Below are 24078 nucleotides of genomic sequence, written 5' to 3'. Positions count from 1 at the left end.
GCCCCTCCAGCCCTCCCCCGGACTTGGGGTCGGCAGCACCCGCTCCCCCGGGGGTCGGTGATGCGGCGGGCGTCTGTCTCACTGCTTGGGCAAGTATCGGGGGCCCCTTGGGCGGCCGTGGGCCCCGGCACTTGCCTGAGTATGCCAGGTGCTGACGCCGGCCCTGCATGTGCCCAGGGCTGTCTTAACAGCATTATGGGCCCCTGGGCAGAGGTGCGATTTGGGCCCCACCCCCCCGCGGCCGCCGCCATCAAAACCCCCCCATCTTTGCAACCCCGCCCCTAGCCAGTACAATTACATACATTAAAAAATACAAATTATTGTTAACATAAACTTTAATTCACAACAGTCTTTCAGCAGCGCAAAAACAAAAAATAACCGTGCGTGCATGCCGCACCAAACCAGACCAGGTTGGCTTCAAAGTATCCAAAAAACGCAATGGAGACAGCACTTCCAACGGCAATCTGCAGGGTTTATTGTCACACCAGTGCAACATGTCTCATCTATACAGAATACAGGGAAACAACATGACTATTATATATGAGAACCATGTTGTCTCCCTGTATGTATACTGTATAATACAATATACAGGGAAACAACATGGCTTATATATAGAGAGAAGGGCAAAACAATGTCTCATATAGACAGAGGGGCAACAACATGACTATTATATTATATATGAGAACCATGTTGTCTGCCTGTATGTATACTGTATAATACAATATACAGGGAAACAACATGTCTCATATATACAGAGGGGCAGCAACATGACTATTATATATGAGAACCATGTTGTCTCCCTGTATGTATATTGTATAATACAATATACAGGGAAACAACATGGCTATTATATTATAATAATACAATATACAGGGGCAACAACATGACTATTATATTATATATATTATATATGAGAACCATGTTGTTTCCCTGTATACAGTATACAGGGAAACAACATGGTTCATATATAATATAATAGTCATGTTGTTGCTCCTCTGTCTATATGAGACATGTTGTTTTGCCCTTCTCTATATATATGCCAGATAACAAGCAACAAATATTACCACCACATACTGACTAACACCACCGCTGCTACTGACTAATCCACTGTACACAGATCACTATCACCTCATCCAGTCATATAGAGGTACCCAGCTCTACACAGGTTCTGTACACCATATACATTACAGTGCAGATACATCAAGTGACTCACAGGTGACGTCTTCTCTGATCGGAGTTCTTCCCTTTTCATCTTGTTTTCCATTTGCCCTGTGCCGTTATGAGAACTTCTCCGAGCCACGAATCCACAGAATCTGCCAGACAGACATATTAGGCTCCACACTCTGTCACCATCCTCATCTCTCTACACACTGCACATCTGTATTGGCCCCTTATAGATAGCTCCCCCTGTATTACCCCCTTATAGATGGCTCCCCCCTGTATTACCCCCTTATAGATGGCTCCCCCCTGTATCCCCCCCCCCTTATAGATGGCTCCCCCAGTATCCCCCCTGTATAGATGGCTTCCCCTGTATTACCCCCTTATAGATGGCTCCCCCCTGTATTACCCCCTTATAGATGGCTCCCCCCTGTATTACCCCTTATAGATGGCTCCCCCCTGTATTACCCCCTTATAGATGGCTCCCCCTGTATTACCCCCTTATAGATGGCTCCCACCTGTATCCCCCCCTTATAGATGGCTCCCCCTGTATCCCCCCTGTATAGATGGCTCCCCCTGTATTACCCCCTTATAGATGGCTCCCCCTGTATTACCCCCTTATAGATGGCTCCCCCTGTATTACCCCCTTATAGATGGCTCCCCCTGTATTACCCCCTTATAGATGGCTCCTCCTGTATTAACCCCTTATAGATGGCTCCCCCCTGTATCCCCCCCTATAGATGGCTCCCCCCTGTATCCCCCCTATAGATGGCTCCCCCCTGTATCCCCCCTTATAGATGGCTCCCCCGTATTCCCCCCTTATAGATGGCTCCCCCCTGCACAGCAGATAAAAAAAACAAACACCCAACTCACCTCCCCCGTCGCTGCTTCCTCTCCTCTTCTGCCCCCGGCTGATGCGTCGCTCCCCGGGGGATTCTCCGGGAGCGCACACATCCGGAAGCTCAGTGTGCACCCAGGCGGGGACTTCCGGTACAGGAAGCCCCAGCGACGCGCACTAAGGTTCCTGATGCGTGCGCTCCCGGAGAATCCACCGGGGAGCGACGCATCAGCCGGGGACGGATTTCCTCTTGCGACCGCAAGCAAGAAAGTGCTTGCGGTCGCAAGAGAAGGGGAAGGGGGGGGCGCGCAGGGCCGTCTTACCCATTGGGCATGGGAGGCGGCTGCCCGGGGACCCTTGCGTCCTAGGGGACCCCTGCCCGCTGTCACAGCGGGCAGGGGCCCCCTAGGACGCAAGGGCCCCCGGGCAGCCGCCTACCATGCCCAATGGGTAAGACGGCCCTGCATGTGCCACTGGCTACTCCATTCAACACGAAAGGAGTCAAAGTGCCATTGTTAAGATTGAGGGAGCGGAGGGGAGGGGGAGCAGTGGGACCCCCCCACAATCTCACAAATCATTTAAATCAGAATACCCCTTTAAGATTTGCCATGGGTTCCTAAGGTTCTATAAGACGTTATCTGCATATATAATGTACAGACTTCAGATCTGGTGATTAAATGGTTAGTAAATAGCTAGGCCTAGCACAAAGGAATCAATATTATCTAGTGGAGAAGAAATCATTCTCTACCCCTGCTGGGCAGTTGTATGTGTAAATACAAGACAAAATGGTTTACACATTAAGGCGACTCATTTGTGATCCGGTCTAAGATTTCAATAATTACATTCCATACAATGACAATCGACAGAGGAATTAATAAATATCATAGGGAGAAATAAACTGGCTATTCCTCCCAGGATGGAGAAACTGTAAATTACATCAGGCTGCTGAGGGACGAGGCCGGGAAATTAGATGGATTTACCACTTGCGGAACTTCAAAGGGTTTTCCTTTTCTTTTTGCATTTTAGTTCTAAATTTTCCAATTTTTTCTTATCATTTTCCTTTTTGTATTTTTATTGCCTTTATTTGGGTTTGCAATGAGAAAAAGTAATATAACTATAAGGTAATGTACACCATACTGCAATTCTATACTCAGTAGAACGGCTACCAGGGCTCGGGCTTTATAGGAAAGCATTTTTACAAGATAAAAACAAAGTCAGGTAGTCAGGTCTATTAGGTAGACAGGTGCCCCCACTTGGTAGGTAGGTTTCCCCATTATCCAAGTCCACCATGGTACCTCAATCCATCATGTCAGACCCCATGATATAACTTGTTTCTTCCTTTCCATCCTTAACGGAAATATGGGCAGCATGTTGGCTCAGTGGATAGAACTATTGACAATAGGTGGCTGGGGAAACTACCTACTGGTGGGGTCCTGGTAAATGGGGAGAAATTATCTACTGAGGGAATCTAAAATTATCTTCTGATGGGATTTAGTTAACGGGAAACACTACCTACTGGAGAAACCTAGCTATTGGGAGAGAATACCTTCAGGAGACACCACGCTAATGGGTGAGAATACTTACTGGAGACATCAAGCTAATGGGAGAAACTACCTACTGGAGACACAAACTAATGAAAAAAAACTACCTACTGGAGACACCAAACTAATGGAAGAAACTACGTACTGGAGACATCAAGCTAATGGGAGAAACTACCTACTGGAGACACAAACTAATGAAAAAAACTACCTACTGGAGACACCAAACTAATGGAAGAAACTACCTACTGGAGACACCAAGCTAATGGGAGAAACTACCTACTGGAGACACCACGATAAGGAAGAAACTGCCTACTGGAGACACAAGCTAATGGGAGAAACTACCTACTGGAGACACAAGCTAATGGAGAAACTATCTACTGGAGACACCAAGCTAATGGAGAAACTACCTACTGGAGACACAAGCTAATGGAGAAACTACTTACTGGAGACACCAAGCTAATGGTAGAAACTACCTACTGGAGACACCAAGCTAATGGTAGAAACTACCTACTGGAGACACCAAGCTAATGGTAGAAACTACCTACTGGAGACACCAAGCTAATGGTAGAAACTACTTAATGATGGAAATTACGTACCCACCTAGTCTATCTAGTGGGGACACCTGTCTATCTAATGGAGAAAACGTCCTATCTAGTTATTGGAGACATAAGTTGACACTATATACATAACTGAATTATTAATTATTTTGTAGCTGGTGGACACTGAGTTTATATAACACAAAAAGATTGACACTCCCAAAGCACAGACAATGTGGCAATTTTTCTGCATTATCTGTTAATTACTTGAAATTCTTCATTATTTATTGTATTTTTATAGTTATGTTGTGGCCGAATTTCCAGCAGGGGCGGCTGTCAATCAATAGTATTTAATTGCGCTGCTTTGTTAGTCACCTGAGAAAGATTGTTATATTGCTGACGCGGGTGGTGGATAGAAAGATTTGCATTTAGTACAGTACATTCATTAGGACGCACTGCATGTGAGCAATACTAGACTTATTATTATCCACACAATATATTACATCAACATATTCCCTTTAATTTCCCATTCCCATCTAATATCTATCTGTCTATCTATCTATCTATCTATCTATCTATCTATCTATCTATCTATCTATCTATCTATCTATCTATCTATCTCCTATCTATCTATGTATCTATATCCTATCTATCTATCTATCTATCTATCTATCTATCTATCTATCTATCTAGTTATATTTGTATTTTGTAGTCTTCTATTGACACTGTCTGTTTAATATTATCAATATTATTATTTGATCACTCTTTGTGTCATTATTATCTTAGCACTGTATGTTAGCATTATCTGAGCACTGTATGTTAGTATTATCTGAGCACTGTATGTTAGCATTATCTGAGCACTGTCTGCTGGTATTATAGAGCACTGTACTGTATATTAATATTATTTGACTACTGTTTATTAGTATTATTTGGTCATTTGGAGTAGCGTTTGACATGTGTTCAGACTCCTGTGACCTGCTGAGATCCTGAGATATAGCCGAGGGCTTAGGAACAGCAGTGCGCTTTACTCCCCATCTGGCAGAACATCCGAATGAGTTGGATTTGATTAACACCAAATCCGCCAATATACCGTATGGTACTGTGAGTGACATCTATAGTTTGACACTGTATGGAACACTCATACATACACTATATAACCAAACACATTATGGGGTCGGAAACAGAAGGTGCAGCACAGGCATTCAGCTGTATAAGTTTGGGGTATATGGTCAGCAGAAATGCAGTCTGAAATTGTCCCACTCAATGTAGTGCCCACAAGAGATATATATATATATATATATATATATATATATATATACACACAATCCATGTCTAATCCTGTGTACTGCTGTGTAATATTAATTCTACTCTGAATTAATTATAGTACAAGCTCCATTTTTGGAGAGCAGGTGTTGGTGGGGACTGGTGTGCCCTGTGTGTTGGGGCTGCTCTCTAATCCCGCTCCACGGCCCACCAGATTGATTATATTAATGCCACTTTAATTGCTTGTAAATAAATAAAATCTCACAGGCTTTTTCTGGAAAGTTGGTGTCGGAAATATACTATTGACAAATGCTTGTTACAGAAACATTGTGTCCTGCATTGTGTTAGCGCTCGCAGTGATTACTGACATAGTGTTCATAGTTGCTAAGATCAGAGCATGGAGCTATGGATGGGGGGAACATTGGCCTTAGCTGACCCTTGTTGGCAGGACACAGAGGGACAGAGACATTGAATTTGTGTGTAAGAATAGGAGAATTACAGAAACATTTTCTAGTGTTTCAGTCTGAGAAATAGAGATAGACGGCAACCACCGCTCAATGTGACACAGAGGGTGAGTACAAATATCCACTGGTGTGGTTCCACACCAACAAGGTAGGTGGTGCACAGTCCCAAAATGGTTAGCACAAGTCTTGCACGTGAGTAAAAAAGAGGGCAGCACTCACCAAAAAGTCCTTAGATGCTTTATTAAGGCCAACAGCAGAGTAAAAAAACGCATAACAAATAGCAAGCGTAATATCAACATATCTTCCAGCTTGATACCAGCTAGATACATTGATACATGAAACGGCCGTTGCTTGCTATTTGTTATGAGTTTTTTTACTCTGCTGTTGGCCTTAAAGGAGAAGTCCGGCGAACATTTTTATTAAAGTATTGTATTACCCCCCAAAAGTTATACAAATTACCAATATACACTTATATAGTGCTTTTTTCCCTGCACTACTGCATCAAGGCTTCACTTCCTGGATAACATGGTGATGTCACTTCCTGGATAAAATGGTGATGTCATTTCCTGGATAAAATGGTGATGTCACGACTCGACTCCCAGAACTGTGCAGGCTGCTGGAGAGGATGATGGCAAAGGGATGGTCAGTGTCCCTCCAGTGCCCTGTGTCCCTAAGTGTCCCCCTGCTATCATCCTCTCCAGCAGCCACAGCCCACACAGCTTTGGGAGTAGGGTCGTAACATCACCATGTTATCCAGGAAGTGACATCACCATGTTATCCAGGAAGTGACATCTCCATGTTATCCAGGAAGTGACATCAACATGATATCCAGGAAGTGACATCACCATGTTATCCAGGAAGTGACATCACCATGTTATCCAGGACGTGAAGCCTTGATGCAGTAGTAAGTGCAGGGAGAAAAGCACTTTATGCGCATTTCCCATAATAAGGGTATATTGGTAATTTCAATAACTTTTGGGGGGCAATTCAATACTTTAATAAAACATTTTGCCGTACTTCTCTTTAATAAAGCATTAACCTAAGGATTTTTTGGTGAGTGCAGCCCTCTTTTTTTACTCATGTGCAAGACTTTTCTAGTATTTCAGAACTCTTTACAACAAATACATTCCCATACTAGATATCTACTGTCATGCAAATGTTTGCCTTGCCTTAGTACATGATAAAGTGGCTGCATTATTCACTGCAGTGTTGTGGGCCCTTTCTTGTGCAGTGTCCCAGTACCTGATCCACCTGCTGATGAAGGATTTAGGTTGTTGTGTGGCAGTAGATTCACCTTGGTCAGTATAATCCTCTAGGGCAGCTGTGAATCTTAACATGTCTAATATGTATTTGTTTGTACTGCCTAATATGTGGCCTCTCTCCTAGAGGGTCAGGAAAAAACAGCCCTGGCTAGACCATGGAAGGAGGTCTGGTCTAGTCAGTTTTGCCAGTGACAGCGCTCCTGTGATCTTCTCTTTACCAGCACCCCTGCTATGCAGTACCCCAGTTAACCCTCAAAGTGAATCAGTGTAAATATACACCCACCATCCACCTCACACTGAAGGGTTACCTGCTAAGAATCCGTATTCCACCCTGAAGAGGGAGAGTATGGCCAGAAGGGAAAAGACAGATACAATTGCCCTTCTGCATTTACTTGACTCTTAGTGGACCTCTGGCTGGAGCCAGTGCTACATGACTTCCACACCACAAACCTTACCAATCCTACACCCTGCTATAGGGAATCATACCACAAGCAACCAAAGTCATCCAAGCAGTCTTATTTACCACAGGGAGCCAACCCATGAACACCCTGTATAGTAAAGCAAACCTGTATCTGGACGGTAACTTCAGACCGTAAGGCTATGTTCACTCAACGTCAAAAATAGAGAAAAGGAGTCCGCTTTCGCTATTTAAAGAAACGTCCGTTTTTGCTATGATGTAACTGACTGCAATGGCAATGCATTGAAGTCAATGGGAAGACGGACGTCCAATACACAATGTATTGAATAACGGACGTTTTTACAGCGGACGTCAAAATAATGAACATTATCATTATTTTCGGACGTCTTTTGCAAATAGCGGACGTTTTTTATTAGTTGTTCACACAGTCTTTCTTTTGTCACCGTTCTTTCTCCGTTTTTACTATTAAATTTAATGGACTTTTCAATTAAGTCACACCCAAAGGGCAATTAGTAACCCCAAACTAGAATAATGGACCAACAGCCGTAATTGCACTAAGGGGAGGCCAGGCTGCTAAATTACGTCCTTTATTTTAGACTCAAAATGACAGACAGGATTTTAAACAAAGCTGAAAAAACATTGTGTGAACATAGCCTAACACTTAAAGTGCTTCAAAAGTGAACCTAGTCTTAGGGGCCTATTCCACAGGAGCGATAATCGGCCCCATTTGGCCCTATTCGGCCGATTTTCGCTCCGTGAAATAGAGAGAAAGATCAGCCGATGATCGTGTCATCGGCTGATCGTTCATTTAGATTCAGACCTAAAATCATTGATCGCCACCAGCGCATCGCTACTGTTGAATAGCGGTGCGCGGCGGCGACCGAAGATTTCAGCAGAACCATACATTACCTGTCCGGGCCGCAGGTCTTCTTCTCCCGGTCCCACGCGGCAGCATCGGGTTCGGAGCAGGGCTGTCTGAACTGACAGACCGCTAAGCCAATCACTGGCTGGTCAGTTCAGACAGCCCCGCTCCGAAGCTGCTGCTGCCGTACGGGACCGGGAGAAGAAGACCTGCGCCTGGACAGGTAATGAATGAAGCAAGAGCTGCAAGGACATCGGTAACGATGTCCCTGCAGCCCTTGTTTCACGATCATTGGGGCCGTGGAATAGGCCCAGTTTACGTCGCTGATTGGGTCCTGCTCGTCCGGTGGAGTAGGACCCTTAGTGCCCTATTCCACGGGCCGAGCAACAATGTAAACGAGCGCCGATCTGCTAGATCTGCCTATTCCACGGCCCCGATGATCGTGAAACAAGGGCTGCAAGGACATCGTTACCGATGTCCTTGCAGCCCTTGTTTCATACATTACCTGTCCGGGTGCAGGTCTTCTCCCAGTCCCGCGCCACAGCATCGGCTTCGGAGCGGGGCTGTCTGAACTGACAGACCGCTCAGCCAATCACTGGCTGCGGCATTTCCGGCCAGTGATTGGCTGAGCGGTCTGTAAGTTCAGACAGCTTCGCTCTGAAGCCGATGCTGCGGCGCGGGACCGGGAGGAAGAAGAAGACCTGCACCCGGACAGGTAATGTATGGTTCTGCTGAAATCGTCGGTCGGCGCCGTGCACCGCTATTCAACCGTAGCGATGCGCTGGTGGCGAAAGACGATTTTAGGTCTGAACCTTAATGAACGATCAGCCGATGACACGATCATCGGCTGATCGTTCTCTCTATTCCGCCGAGCGAAAATCGGCCGAATGGGGCCGATTCGGCGGATTATCGCTCCTGTGGAATAGGGCCCTTAGTCTGTTCCCTAGAGACTCTCTAAACTCTAAGCTTGAGTTTGTTTGTTTTTAATAGGTGCTTAGTAAAGATAAATGAATCCCTAATCTCAATGAAGCGAAGCACTTCATTTGATCATCGCTCTTGTTCATCAAGCCCGCAGGCTTTCAGTGCTGCTCCGCTCCTTGCCTCTCCACCCTGGGTGGTGGGGAAAAGATGGATCCAATCATGGGAAACTGGGAGAAGTTTGGAGGAGTGGCAGGGAGCGGAGCAGCACAGAAAGCCAGCGGGCTTGATGAACAAGAGCGATGATCAAATGAAGTGCTTCGCTTCATTGAAATCAGTGATGCAACTATAAAGTTACTGTGACACTACCATCTCTATCCGGAGTACTGCAACTCCCTCCTGTCCTTACACAACATCTGCATTTTCATGTCTCTAATACAATTAAGCTGATTGCGAAAGTTGTAAGGAATTGGATACCTACTAATCAGCTATCGATGGCCTGTCCTAAAGATGGTGGAAATAGTCAAATAATTTGATCACTTTGAGATGTATGAAGCACTAGACTAGATTATCTATAGTAGACTACAATATGCCCAGCACTCTATATGGTTGATCTGAGATGTACAGTATGTTACAGGCAGCTCAAGGCTTGGGGCCAAGAAGAGGGTATGAGAGGATCTAGTAATACATCTCCTGGGCCTCCTTCTATTGTTCCCGACAGGAAGAGGGGCTATGTAATGACAACCTTAGGTTCACGTTCCCTGTACGTTTTCAATCTTGGGCTCTTGAAGATGCTGGAATTCTGATGAATGATTATGAACTGTTCTTATGATCCAGATGTATTTGTTTTTGTAACCTGGAAAGATGTTTATAAGAAGCGATGGAATGTGATAGTGGCATGAAGCAGATTACCTCCGTATACATGTAACGTGTAGGTTAGCCCAGGCTTCGTGTTCCAATATCTTTTGACGATTCCTCCATAGCCGCGCTTCTAGGCTTCATCTGATTAAGAACAGGTGCCAGCTTGCTCTGAATATCCCCATAGTAAATGAGCCAAGCGACTGCGAGATTAGGAAAAGCAAGGACATGATGAACATATTAAGATATAATACTCTTAAATTGAAGGAATATTATACCTTAAGCCAAATGATGTTTTATATCATATAAAAATGTGCTTAGTTATTTCTACTTACAGAAGATGGCTTCCTGTCTGCTTCAATATAACTATCCCACTGGGGCCAAATAAACAACGCATGTCATTTATAAGAAATGTACTGCCAGAAAGTATATCAATAACTATATAGAATTATTACTATACAGAACTAAACTAGGTCTTAATTATTAACATGGGCCCCATTTATCAAAGGGTGTAAAATTTAGACTGGTACAAACTACCCACAGCAACCAATCACAGCTCAGCTTCCAACTCTGAGCTGTGATTGGTTGCTGTGGGCAGTTTGCACCAGTCTAAATTTTACACCCTTTGATAAATTACCCCCATGGTGTTTTCTTTTATGCAACTATCCTCATAAAAAGAAGAAGTCCATCCACACCCATTTTTTAGCAAGTGCTGGGGAGGATAAAAGAAGTAAGATGCTCTTACCTCCCCCGCTGGCCACATACCACTGCTCTGGTCCCCGGCCGCTTCCTAGTCTGGGCAGGGACCTCTAAGCCAATCAGTAGCCAAGGCGGGACCCCAGTATGGCCGCTGACTGGCTAAGCGGACCTCACACTTCATGACCGGAGTGGGGGTATGCAGCCATCAGCGCTTGTGCGAGGGGCACTAAGAGCATGTTATTACTTTTATCCTCCCCCCTCCCTAGCATGGGTCTGGTTGGACTTTCTCTTTAAGTTTTTGCACTAGCATCAGAAATGGTGTCAAAAAGTTATACAGATGTGTAAATTAGTTCTTTAAAAAAAATCTCAAATCTTCCAGTACATATCAGCTGCTGTATGTCCTGCAGGAAGTGGTGTATTCTTTCCAGTCTGACACAGTGCTCTCTGCTGCCAACTCTGTCCATGTCAGGAATTGTCCAAAACAGGAGAGGTTTTTATAGGGATTTGCTACTGCTCTGGATGGTTTCAGACATGGACAGAGGTGGCAGCAGAGAGCACTGTGTCTGACTGGAAAGAATACACCCATTCCTGAACAACATACAGCAGCTGACTTTAGATAATTTAAATAGAAGTTATTTACAAACCTGTATATGCGTTGAGGTGCAGGGAGTGTTTGTTTGCGTCAACTCCCGCCTGGTCAGCTATTACGGTGGTGTGGTAGCTGAGTTGGTCTAGGGTCACTTGGGCACTTGTCACAGTAGCCTGGAGTGGTATAGTACCCACCTCGGATAGTCTTGGCACCTCACCAGCACTTAAAATAGAATTAACCCAAGTGTAGTGATGTGAACATGGGTGCATTAGAAAAATGGAACAGTTTACTAGGAGTAACCGTAGTACAATACAAATGAAAACCACTAGTAACAGTTTAGTCCAGTGCAATACAGTAGATACAATCTTGTGATAAATCAAGTGCTTGTAGTTGAGGTAGAGATCAGGTGCTTGTAGTAAGAAGGTGCTTCGCAGTAGAGAGAGTAGAGGAGAAGAGTTGCCAGAGGGGCCCTGCCCAATGTACTCTGCCGGAACAGTAGGGGTGTGTAGTAGAAGATAGTAAAGAATACTCATACTCACGAATGACTTTTCTAGTCTTGACCACCTTATGCCCCCTAGTTGCGAGCTACCCGTCCTAGGGGGTAATACAAGCCCCAAGCCTTGTTATCTGAGTTGAGCAGACTCCCGAGTCTTCCTAGTTGTCCTGCACTGAGCAGTGGAATATGTAGGCTTTTCCTAGTACGTTTGTTCCACTGGGGTAAGTTCCTATAGGTAACTGCCCTGCACGGTTTAGAGAGGTTCACGGTGTGGGCAAAGTGATTACTGTTAGGCTTCTCTCCCCTTGTGAACGCTTAGCACTGCATAGTGGTTCTAGTGCTCATAAAAGAAGAACAGTAACTTGGTAGTTGTGTTCCTGTTAGTGGACCTGGCCAAAGCCAGGCCCCGGCTTTTCCAGAGACTTGTTGGTCTAGTTCCTTCTCTCACTGAAACTCCAACTAGGCTTCCCTGACTGCACCCACCAGGAACTAGGTCCTAACCTCAGGGATCTAACCCTGGCTGTGATTGGTGGGCTGTGCGTGTGCAGAGAAGAGAGTGAAAGACAGTGTCGGACTGGCCCACCAGAGGACCGGAGGATCCTCCGGTGGGCCCCCAGCTTTAGAACTTGCACTACCAATAACTGACAAGTTGTTTCTCACATGTTCTTCATTGGTGGGCCCCCAGGATAATTTCCTCTGGTGGGCCCCCCGATACTCACGTCCGACACTGGTGAAAGAGATGGTTTAGTTAAAGGGGTAGTGCGGCGGTAAAAAATTATTCACAGAATAACACACATTACAAAGTTATACAACTTTGTAATGTATGTTATGTCTGTGAATGGCCCCCTTCCCCGTGTCCCACCACCCCCACCCGTGTACCCGGAAGTGTAGTGCAATATACATTACCTGATCCGTGTCGCGCCCGTCTGCCATCATGTACCAAACCTCATCTTCGGCCGGCCGGCCCGAACACCTCCGATCTTCCCGAGTGCCAGCCACCCTCTGCCGCGTCATCAGCTGCTCAGCCGCGATTGGCTGAGCATAACTGTGCTCGGCCAATCGCGGCTCAGCAGCTGATGACGCGGCCGCGTCACTACGGTGTCGACACGCGTTGGGTTTCAGTCAGGACACCGGATCTCATGGTCATAGGGTGATTAGACAAACCTCTCTGCCAATTGTGCTTACCTTTCTGGCGTTTTAAATATATGTCTGTGTATATCATGTTTCAAGTTTGCAGCACTTGGGCACTTTAGAGTTTAGCACTTTTTCACAAGTTGTTTTTGAATGTTTTTGGATATTTGTGATAATTATTGACACATTAGTAGAGGATATTTTAGATGATTTGTCATGACGTTTGGGTCTAATCATTTTTGTTCAATTTAAAAATAGTTATTTTACGCCAGTCTGTGTACTTTATCATACTGCACAATAAGATAGAACTTTTGTATACCACTATATATTTACTGTTCTGACCATGAGAAAGAATTTGTTTTTTCTGGTGATGTCCTGATATAGTGGGAGGACTATCATATCCTCTCACCTTTTGGATTGTGTATATACCTATATGGTTTTTTAATTGTTTATAATCATGTTTGCTATGGTGCTTTTGTTGTTTTGTTTTTCTTTTTGGAATCATGTATAAATAAAATTTGACTTTACTTCATTTTGGTGGTGTGCGCTGTTATGGTGTTTAGCTTGTTTCTTTTTTCATGTTGTTGATTGAATTTGAACATCAAGCTGCACCCCCATTGACATGACATTGTGAGGTGAGCTCCCTTTACTTTGCTGTATTTTAACACAAAACACAGTAGTGACACCAGCTAAGTGACACTTTATTCCACTTATGCAAGCCTGAGAGAGTTACCTTTCTCAGGTGCAACAGAACTTAGGGGCCTGTACCGGGTCACTACACATAACTTTCTGACACCAACAGTTTTTTTCATTGGCGTACCCCTTTAAACCAACTCTTTAAGATTCGAGCCATTTCCTTGAGTTTTCTGTGTTCACTCTATGTGATCATCTGTTTTGGATTAATACGATTCTTGGAATTCAAGGTTATTCTATGAGTGATTTTTCACATCGCTCTGCTGCAGACAGTAATACAACGAAAAATCTTGCAAAATAGGAGGAAAATAGGGAAGATAAATAGAGTGTGACATCTAGAGTATCAGAAGGTTAGAGATCAGAGTAAGATTCAGCAAGAATCTATGAGGTAATGGGCTGTAAGTAATATTCTATAGGGGGCTATTTGCTGCTGTTTACTACATACTCTTCATTAACTCCTGTTTACTTCTAGTTTGGGGGGAGCGGGGCACAATAACTAAATAGGAAACAGAAGTCTGAGATGTAACCTGAGGCTTTTGGGCCCTGATGGGGAATCTGTACCAGGCCCTCAACTCACCAGGGGTCATTTATAATACTGATGTCTTCTTATGTTGTAGAGGGGCTTGTGGCCCCCTCCTCAGACAGGGGGCCACTGCTATGTATTGTACTCTGCATCCCCTATGGCTGCAGTCCTGGCAGAATTAAAATGTATTCTGTCTACAATGCATCCAAAATGAGCTAGGCCAAAAATAACAACTAACGGGTATAACTAGTGGCTTTATAAAGTGCACCCATGTACAAGGAAAATGGAACAACCTGAGGTCAGTCAGAGAAAATATTAGATGCAATGTAAGATAATGTTATTTTGCTAAAAAGTAGTAGATGCTTGGAATAAACCTCCAGCAGATGTGGGTGGTAAATCTACAGTAACTTAATGTAAACCTGCCTGGGATAAACATATATCTATCCTAAGATAATAAGAAAGGAAATAATATAGGTGGACTAGGTGGCCTTTTTTGTTCACAATCTTCTATGTTTGTGTGGATTTCCTCAGGATACTTTGCCGTCTCCCAAACTCTAAAAACACGTATACAGTAGGTAAATATACGTATCCAGGAGCTCTGAGACCCAGCGATCACTAGAACAAACCAAAAGAAGGGCTCGGCCTAGCGTTTCTCCCCCCTATCTTTCTGATGGGCCCTAAAAACTTTCTATAGAATCAGTCTCTTGGTGACAGAGAGAGAAGTGCTTAAAGGAGAAGTCTGGTGAAAATCTTTTTAAAGTATTGTATTGCCCCCCGAAAGTTATACAAATTACAAATATACACTTATTACGGGAAATGCTTATAAAGGGGGAGATTTATCAAACATGGTGTAAAGTGAAACTGGCTCAGTTGCCCCTAGCAACCAATCAGATTCCACCTTTCATTTCTCACAGATTCTTTGGAAAATGAAAGGTGGAATCTGATTGGTTACTAGGGGCATTTGAGCCAGTTTCACTTTACACCATGTTTGATAAATCTCCCCCAAAGTGTTTTTTTCCTCTATCTTCGTAGGCCGGTTATAATAGGCCATATTGTTGTTAGCGAAATATTTTTCTCACTTCTATCAGAGTTTCTTCTTTTATCGGGTTCTCAAAATTCCTTTAACCTAATTCTAATAGTATCTAAGAGACGCTAATCACACTCAAATAGGAGTTTCACATTCCAGTCAGCTCCGCTAATACCGAGCCCTAATGTGGCCATCATGTTTATTTGCCGAATTTCATTCACAAGTAGATTTTCAATCTTTCTCAGTCATCTGTAAATGCAGAAAACTTCTATATTATCAAGGAAGATTTAGCAAAATTGTCTCTTGGAATTTTTTGAGGTCATATGATAAATATTTAAAGGCTTTTCCTCCGTCGCTGAATTCTACTTCAGCCTGGTACCTGGCATTTTGTGCGGCCTTATGGGATACTTCACTCGTGGGTTACTGCCTTATTAAATTATGTGATGTGTGATCACCGATCTGAGGGGTTTAGAGAGGGCAGACCAACCGGACATGGTCATGTAAAAGGTGATAATTTACCATTTACTTAACTTATAAGGATATTAAAAGCCATCGTTGTTGTGCCTCTATATAGCCAACAAAATGCTCCTCATTTCATCTCTGTTTGTTCATTAAAATAGGGCCGAAGGGGTAAAGTTTCTTCTTGTGGAGAGCACCAAGAGGAGTGTAGAATCGTATAAACCATGCAAGCTGCACAGGAAAAAATATGCAGAGAAGCCCTCCGCCAAAAAGAAAGTATAGCGAAAGCTTGGATTACGAGCATAATTTGTTCCGTGCTTGTAATCCAAATCCACTCTTATATCAAAGCAAATTTTCCCATAAGAAATAATTGAAATGCAGAAAATTGGTTCCACACCCAAAAAATAATGATTTTTTATTCTGAATAACATGTAAAACAATGACAAGTCACTGATAAGTAACTTGGCTTGAGGGCATTTTACAAAATAAGCTAATAATAAAAAAAGAAATAACAATAAACCAGCAAGATTTTGTATTATGAGCCCCATGTGTCCCCATCCTGATATTGTACTGCGTAGAAAGCCCTCTCATTTCTCATCCTGTAAAACTATGGAGATCCTCCTGTGGAAGCGAGCAGCTAGGCCTTATCTCCTCTCCCTGCTGCCGGAGGACTGAGTGTGAGCTAGGCTGCAGTGCCCTCCTAATCTGGTGTTAAGGCAGCCTAGAGCCCACATGCACAGATATAACCCAAACAGTAAGTGCTTCAATTCCCGAAGGCTCTAGTACCAACAGGTACCAGCAGGTTTAGTGCCACCTAAAAAGTTGTGTGTGAAGTAAGAGTTAACTGGTTAACCCCTTCTTTACTGATGCAGTGTCATTTTTTGGTACAGAACAATTTGCTTTGATAAATTAGTGATTTGGATTACAAGCACATTCCTGGAACCAATTATGCTCATAATTTAAAGGACAAGTGCCATGAAAAACGTTTTCTCAGTAATTGAAGCACATTACAACGTTATATAACTCTGTAATATGCTTCAATCACCTATCTGCCTCCCTTCCCTGTCTTTTCCCCCTCCACCCCCCACCAGGAAGTGCACTAAACTCACACAGACCTAATTACTGTCGTCACCAGTTTCTTCTCTCAGCTTCTTCTAGTGACAATGAGTTATCAGCAGGAGGGCTGCTCTTGCTCCTGTTACACCAGACTCCCCCTCCCCTGCCTTTTCAGGTGACTCAGCTTGCTCAGCTCCGATTGGCTGAAGAACTGCTAGCCATCTGAGTCATGTCACTTGCTTATCTTCTCTCCGACTGACTCCCAGCACATAGGCAGCTCCCCCCTCCCCTTATACTCTCTCCTGCTGCCGAGTGGACTCAGTGAGTGAAGGAGTCATGTCACTAGGTAAGATAAGCAAGTGACATGGACTCAGATGGCTTGCAGTTGTTCAGCCAGTCGGAGCTGAGCAAGCTGAGTCACCTGCAAGGCAGGGGAGGGGGAGGCTGGTGTAACAGGAGCTAGAGCAGCCCTCCTGCTGATGACTCATCGTCACAAGGAGCTGAGAGAAGAAACTAGTGACGACAGTAATTAGGTCTGTGTGAGTTTCTTACACTTCCTGCTGGGGGGTGGAGGGGGGAAAAGACAGGAAGGGAGGCAGATAGGTGATTGAAGCACATTACAGAGTTATATAACTTTGTAATGTGCTTCAATTACTGGGAAAAAGTTTTTCATGGCACTTGTCCTATAATGTTTCATTGTACTTTAGTCTCTGGTGACACCTACTGGAGATAGCATCTCTGCTTGGCCCTTAAAAGGAGCCTTAAAATATTACTGGGAAATTATAGCCAAACCGCAATCTCTCCCAGTGGAAAGAGTTATCCATCTGTAGACAGCAGTTTTTTTGTTAACTCTTCCCTCTTGAAGAGTTTAAAGGGGTTATCCAGCGCTAAAAAAAAACATGGCCACTTTCCCCCTACTGTTGTCTCCAGTTTGGGTGAGGTTTTGAAACTCAGTTCCATTGAAGTGAATGGAGCTTAATTACAAACCGCACCTGAACTGGAGACAACAGTAGGGGGGAAAGTGGCCATGTTTTTGTAGCGCTGGATAACCCCTTTAGGGTGCGTTCACACCTCCAGGATCTGCAGCAGATCTGCAGCAGATTTGATGCTGTGTTCAGTTATTTAAATGAAATCTGCTGCAGAAAATCAGCTGCAGATCCTGTAGGTGTGAATGCACCATTATTCATAGTAAACTTGTACAATCCTAATTCTCATCCACATTAATTTGTACATCTTAACTGCTTGAATGGTTGCAGCTACTTGAGTACTGTATAAACATTGATATGAATTGTTATTTTTATCCACAAAATACCCTGATAACAAGCTGACAGTCTTTAGGCCCTATATCACGGGACGACTGTAAGGAGAAAACGAGCGCTGTTAGCTGCTCGCTGCCACCGCCATTGCACGTGGCGGCAGCGAGCAGGTGAGTGTGGGAGGGGCCGCGGGGAGCTGTGAGGGGGCTGCCCAGGTGATCGATAGATTGTCGGGGCAAACCATAGAGGATAGTGGCAGTCTGCTGCTGCCGTGGCTCCTGTTCCATGGGGAGAAGGTAGCAGATCGCTGCTATCACAGTCGCTTGTTTTTCAACATGTTTGAAAAACAAACAACAGCAAAGATAAGTCAACATGAACTATGTCGGGTGATTGTTGCCTTCTATTCCATGGGATGAGTATCGGCTGTAACGGCCGATATCGGCCGGTAATCGTTCCGTGAAATAGGGCCTTTACTCTTCAGCATAGCTCTCTCATCAAAAACTTCAAGTCAAACTTTCACATGGTAACTATTTCTAGTATGAAGGACAGCTGATTTACATCCTATTTTCCCCAGGAGCAGGGCCAGCTCCAGGTTTTTGTAGGCCCTTGGGTGACAGGACCTCAGCGGACCCCTAATCCATCCACAATGCATCCATCATCCACACACTATGCACAATCACTTGAGACACCACTAACATACACAAACACACATGACACAGACACTGTCTGATTCTGCCTGACTTACTAATACTGACTTACTCACTCATTGACACTGACTGACAAACACACACACTGACTGACTCACACTGACTGACTGACACAGACACTGGCTGACACTGAAAGACTGACACACTCAGACACTGATACACAGCACTTACAACTCAGTCTGCTCCCTCTTCCTGTCTGGCTGCTGTCAACACCATAAGGTTGAGGACCTTCGGATCATGTGATCAGGTCCTTCATCCTTTTCTCTCTATGTGCAGGTCCTGCTCTGTCTCCTGTGTCTTCTGATGTTCAGCCCCTCACCCTGACTACAGTGAGCAGGCTGAACATTAGAACACTAGGCCCCTCTCCCTCTCTGGGCCCCTAAAGGCGCTGTGGGCCCCAGCACTTGCCCAGGTAAACCCTGTGCTGACGCCGGCCCTGCCCAGGAGCATTGCCTGGACTATACGACTCTGTGCCCAGAATCACTAATATACTGAGCCTAGAACATCATTCACTCAGGGCAGGAAGGTGTGGGGGAGGGAGGATGTGTGCATGCTGCAGCTTGACAATGCAAACAGCCATCAGCTAAAAGACAGGTATCATTGGTTTTATCTCCCTATCTGCTATCTGCCCATGTTTGCAGCGGTGACCATGATACAGAGCTGTCATTTTCCAGGAATCAGTTTCCCCTGTGTTAGGGGTGCAGCAGCTTCCCATGCTTTTGCCCAGAACACCAGCTCTCCCTTCTCCTCTTTACCTGCGGAAGCCAGAGCCCACGTGATCGGGCCAGGCGATGCTTCCTCTTCGGTTCCTAGGGGCTCCCCACTGCTCCATGTTCTCCCTTCCTGGACTGCCTGTGCGTTCCCGCCTCCTAGGGCATGCACATCGGTTGTCACAAGTTTAAAGGGATAGTAAGTCCCTAATTGGTCATGTGCGCCCTATAAATTCCAGCCTGCCCTGACCTTACTGTTGGGGCCTCTGCATGCTTCCCATAGTGTATGGGCTCAGCTCTCCCATGATTCCTTTCCGTGATTCCTTCCCGTTGTTCCTGCTCGTGGTTCCTGCCTTGTGTCTGCTGTTTCTGGTTCCTGCTGCCTGTGGTTCCAGCCTGTGTATGCTATCCTGGTTCCAGCCATGAGTCCGGCTGTGTCCCTGCTGCCTGTGGTTCCAGCCGTGAGTCCTGCTGTGTTCCTGCTGCCTGTGGTTCCAGCCGTGAGTCCTGGTGTGTTCCTGCTGCCTGTGGCTCCAGCCGTGAGTCCTGCTGTGTTCCTGTTGCCTGTGGTTCCAGCCGTGAGTCCTGGTGTGTTCCTGCTGCCTGTGGTTCCAGCCGTGAGTCCTGGTGTGTTCCTGCTGCCTGTGGCTCCAGCCGTGAGTCCTGCTGTGTTCCTGCTGCCTGTGGCTCCAGCCATGAGTCGGGCTGTGTCCCTGCTGCCTGTGGTTCCAGCCGTGAGTCCGGCTGTGTTCCTGCTGCCTGTGGCTCCAGCCATGAGTCGGGCTGTGTCTCTGCTGCCTGTGGTTCCAGCCGTGAGTCCGGCTGTGTCCCTGCTGCCTGTGGTTCCAGCCGTGAGTCCTGGTGTGTTCCTGCTGCCTGTGGTTCCAGCCGTGAGTCCTGCTGTGTTCCTGTTGCCTGTGGTTCCAGCCGTGAGTCCTGGTGTGTTCCTGCTGCCTGTGGTTCCAGCCGTGAGTCCTGCTGTGTTCCTGCTGCCTGTGGTTCCAGCCGTGAGTCCTGCTGTGTTCCTGCTGCCTGTGGCTCCAGCCATGAGTCGGGCTGTGTCCCTGCTGCCTGTGGTTCCAGCTGTGAGTCCTGGTGTGTTCCTGCTGCCTGTGTCTCCAGCCAGGAGTCCTGCTGTGTTCCTGCTGCCTGTGGTTCTAACCGTGAGTCCTGCTGTCACAGCCACCCATGCCACTCGACGCCCGACCCGCTCCCTTACTTGGGTAAGGAGGTCTTGTGCGTCCCCTCGTGCTCCGGTCCCTCCTTCCTCCCCGGCTCCCGGCGTCTGTTCAGTACGCCACGGGGTCTCTGTGTCTCTGAGCCGGCGCGCATGCGTCCCTGCCTCCTAGAAAATGACAGTGGCCCCACTATTGGTTCTGGCCATTCCCTGCCCCTAATAAAGTCTGCCTCTTCCTGTTCCTTGCTGCCTGATCTATAGTGCTCATTGCCTATAAGAAAGCGTTACTCAGCTACTGTGATTCTTAACTGTACCAGTGCTTTTGCTCACGTTCCCCGACTCCATTTCTGTTTGCCGCTAGCCCTGACTTATCAGCTTGTTCCTGACCACATCTTTGCCTTACTACTTTGTACTTTGCCTGTCCTCACCACCAATACAAGCAAGTCGCGTCAGGGGTAGCAACCTGGGGGTCGCCTGCCGCAGTGAGCCCATCCCGCCCATTGCAGCGGGCACTGGTGCAGACCTGCGGCCCCTTAGACTCCGCTTCCTGGTGCGGCTTCATACCATTGCTTGTGTAAGTTACGCGGATCCACTGCCTCCAGCCGTTACACATGCCTACATGTCTCCAGCCGCACCTCGCCCGCTGCCGCTAGCAAAGAGCTGCAGTCGTAACAACCCTTTATCTATTGAACTCCCATATAGCAGCCCATTCCTGGCATACGGTAAATCCACCACAGCGCAATTTATAAAAAGAAGATACTGTATGTCAACATGTTGTCAGGAATAGAAAATCAACAGATAAAGTGCAGACAATGGCTACCATCAAAGAAACAGGACCTGATGCCAAAGACTAATCCTGATCACATGAATATTGCTTTGGTTTTTGTCAGAATTACCGTAATTATGTTTTCCGCATGCATCTCTGATGGTAGCATGAAATGGACTCATTTACAAATAATTTTGCATTACATTAGTCAAAAAAACAAACAAAACTGAAGCAATGGATTCCATCACATGCTGTTTTTTATTTTTTTTTATTTCGCTCCTTTTTGTGCCGAGATGACGTTAATAAGGATAATTATCACTTTGCAGGAATCTGAAGAGTAGGACATGAAATGTACCAGAAGAAGGTTTGTTGATCCTGGTTAAAGGACTAATAACTCAGTAGTGATATAGGACGTTCCAACTATTGTCTATGGGAGGAATACATTGCTGGTAGAATCATTTATTCTGCACATACACAAAATGACACTTCATAATTGAGTTCCAGCTACAGTGATGAAAAACCATTAGAAGCCGTACACTTAGAAGTAGCTCTTTTCACGAAATATTCTAAAATCGAAGTAAGGATTAAGGGACTGATAACAAAAATTTTTAGATTTTTTTTTTTCTCTTTGTTGTTGCTGCCTTTCTTTTTCATGCCTTACTTAGGGTTTTGATAGCGTGAATGGTATTGTATGGTATTGTATGGTAAGTCTCCAGCATATGTGAATGACTATATATATATATATATATATATATATATATATATATATAGACAACACCATAAAATGAGCACTGTACCTTATTATGCATTGTACTTTGCTCTAATGTACGGTACGTTCCCATTTTATAACCTTTTATTCTTTCACTATACTGTAATGTTTAGTATGGTGTAAGGAAAGCTTAGGGTACATTATGTTACTTTAACTTCTCTGTACGTAAGTAATTCTATCAATCTCTGTTGCAATGTTTTATAATACGGTATGTCTTCATAGGATGGCAGCACTTAATTTTCATATATATATATATATATATATATATATATATATATTAAAATAGGGATTTGAGCGAAGTTCCTGATCTGGAGCAGGAAACCCGCTGCTAAACCTTACACTGTTAGAAAGTTGAAGAGACAAATCTAACCTGCTGATGGCCTCCTATTGCACAGGAGATGTCGAGGAGGGAGGTATGTCTCTTACCTTCATCCTCGGTGCCGTTCCCGTGCAGTTAATTTTTTACACCTCGGTCCGGCAAGACATTAAGAGCACTGGGGCACCGTTACGAGCACTTCACCGGGGCAGATTTGCACCGGCCTGCCCCTTCTAATGATAATCAGTGGAGCGGACCACCCGGGGGCTAGCTAGATCAGCCATATGTGAGCAGGACAGTGCTCCTAATAGTCTTTCTGGCCCAAGGAGTAAATAACCACCTGCACAGGAACGGCACCAAGGATACCTTCTATCTCTGCGCCTCCTGCGCAATACTGTAGGGGGCTATCAGCAGGATAGATTCTTCTAACCTGCTAATAGTTCCCCTTTAAATATTATTCGGCCTGCAGCCAGTATGCAATGAAACTTCTTTATAAAAAAATTAAGTGTACATCCTACCGGTTCCTCGCCCAGAGCTGTTGCAGAATTTCTCAGTACATGTCAGAGTTCTCACCTGCTGCATTTCTTCCCTGTCTGCTTGTTCTTCACAGAGCAGCATGCTGTAACCGCCACTCATTCTTCCCTAAATGCCCCAATAAATAAATGGATTTTCAGGTCTACAATATTGATGGCCTATGCTTATAATAGCCATGAGTAGAAGTTGAATATGCAAAATAACATTGCAGAGACACCATCACGTGTTTCGACATCAGTGAAGTAGCCAGACCTTCCTCCGGGAAAGAACAACTAAGCCCAGGAATCTCTCCAATCAAGGAAACCACCCAAGAAAGGTATCCATCCACAGACAGCTGTTTCGGGTGTCTGTGGATGGATACCTTGCTTGGGTGTTTTCCTTGATTGGAGACATTCCTTGGCTTGGTTGTTCCTTCCTGGAGGAAGGTCTGGCTAGTTCACTGATGTCGAGACACGTGATGGTGTTTCTGCAGTGTTTTTTTGCATATTTGATTTCCCAGGACGCAATGTCCTAGAATACACTGATGTTGAGACACGTGATGGTGTCTCTGCGGTGTTCTGGTTGATCTCCCTGATGTCAACCAGCGTCCTTTTGCATGCACTTACTAGGCAATTGCTCCCACTAGCCAGAATCCTACTACACACTGATGAGGGGCAAATACCCCGAAACAGCTGTCTGTGTATGGATACCTTGCTTGGGTGGTTTCCTTGATTGGAGACATTCCTTGGCCTGGTTGTTCCTTCCCGGAGGAAGGTATGGCTAGTTCACTGACATCGAGACATGTGATGGTGTCTCTGCAGTGTTCTTTTGCATATTTGATTTCCCAGGGGGCAATGTTCTAGAATACACTGACGTTGAGACACATGGTGGTCTCCCTGAGGTCAACCAGCGTTCTTTTGCATGAGTAGTAGTTGGTTAGAGGTCTAACTCCTGGCACCTTTGCCGATCCGCTGACGTACTGTAAATTGAATTGGGCTGCTGGGATTCCTATTGTTACTATATTGATGACCTAAGCTTGCCCTAGAAGACCCTTTAAAGGAGAGACTAAATGC

At 45.2% G+C, this 24078-nt stretch overlaps 1 long non-coding RNA gene across 1 annotated transcript in view; it reads right to left on the bottom strand.

Moving 5' to 3' along the window:
* The window catches only part of LOC138798512 (uncharacterized), a 42777-nt gene extending 19643 nt beyond the window's left edge, over positions 1–23134 (bottom strand). The window contains exons 1-2 of the long non-coding RNA XR_011364092.1: positions 23066–23134; positions 10173–10321 (exon numbers count right to left, since the gene is read on the bottom strand). This is a non-coding gene — a long non-coding RNA (uncharacterized lncRNA). The remainder of the gene's footprint in view (positions 1–10172; positions 10322–23065) is intronic.
* Positions 23135–24078: the final 944 nt, after the last annotated feature.

This window comes from Dendropsophus ebraccatus, chromosome 8, assembly GCF_027789765.1.
Source record: "Dendropsophus ebraccatus isolate aDenEbr1 chromosome 8, aDenEbr1.pat, whole genome shotgun sequence".
NCBI lineage: Eukaryota > Metazoa > Chordata > Amphibia > Anura > Hylidae > Dendropsophus > Dendropsophus ebraccatus.
The sequence above is the reverse complement of the archived record's forward strand: the minus strand, read 5'-3'. Positions and strand labels throughout refer to the sequence as shown.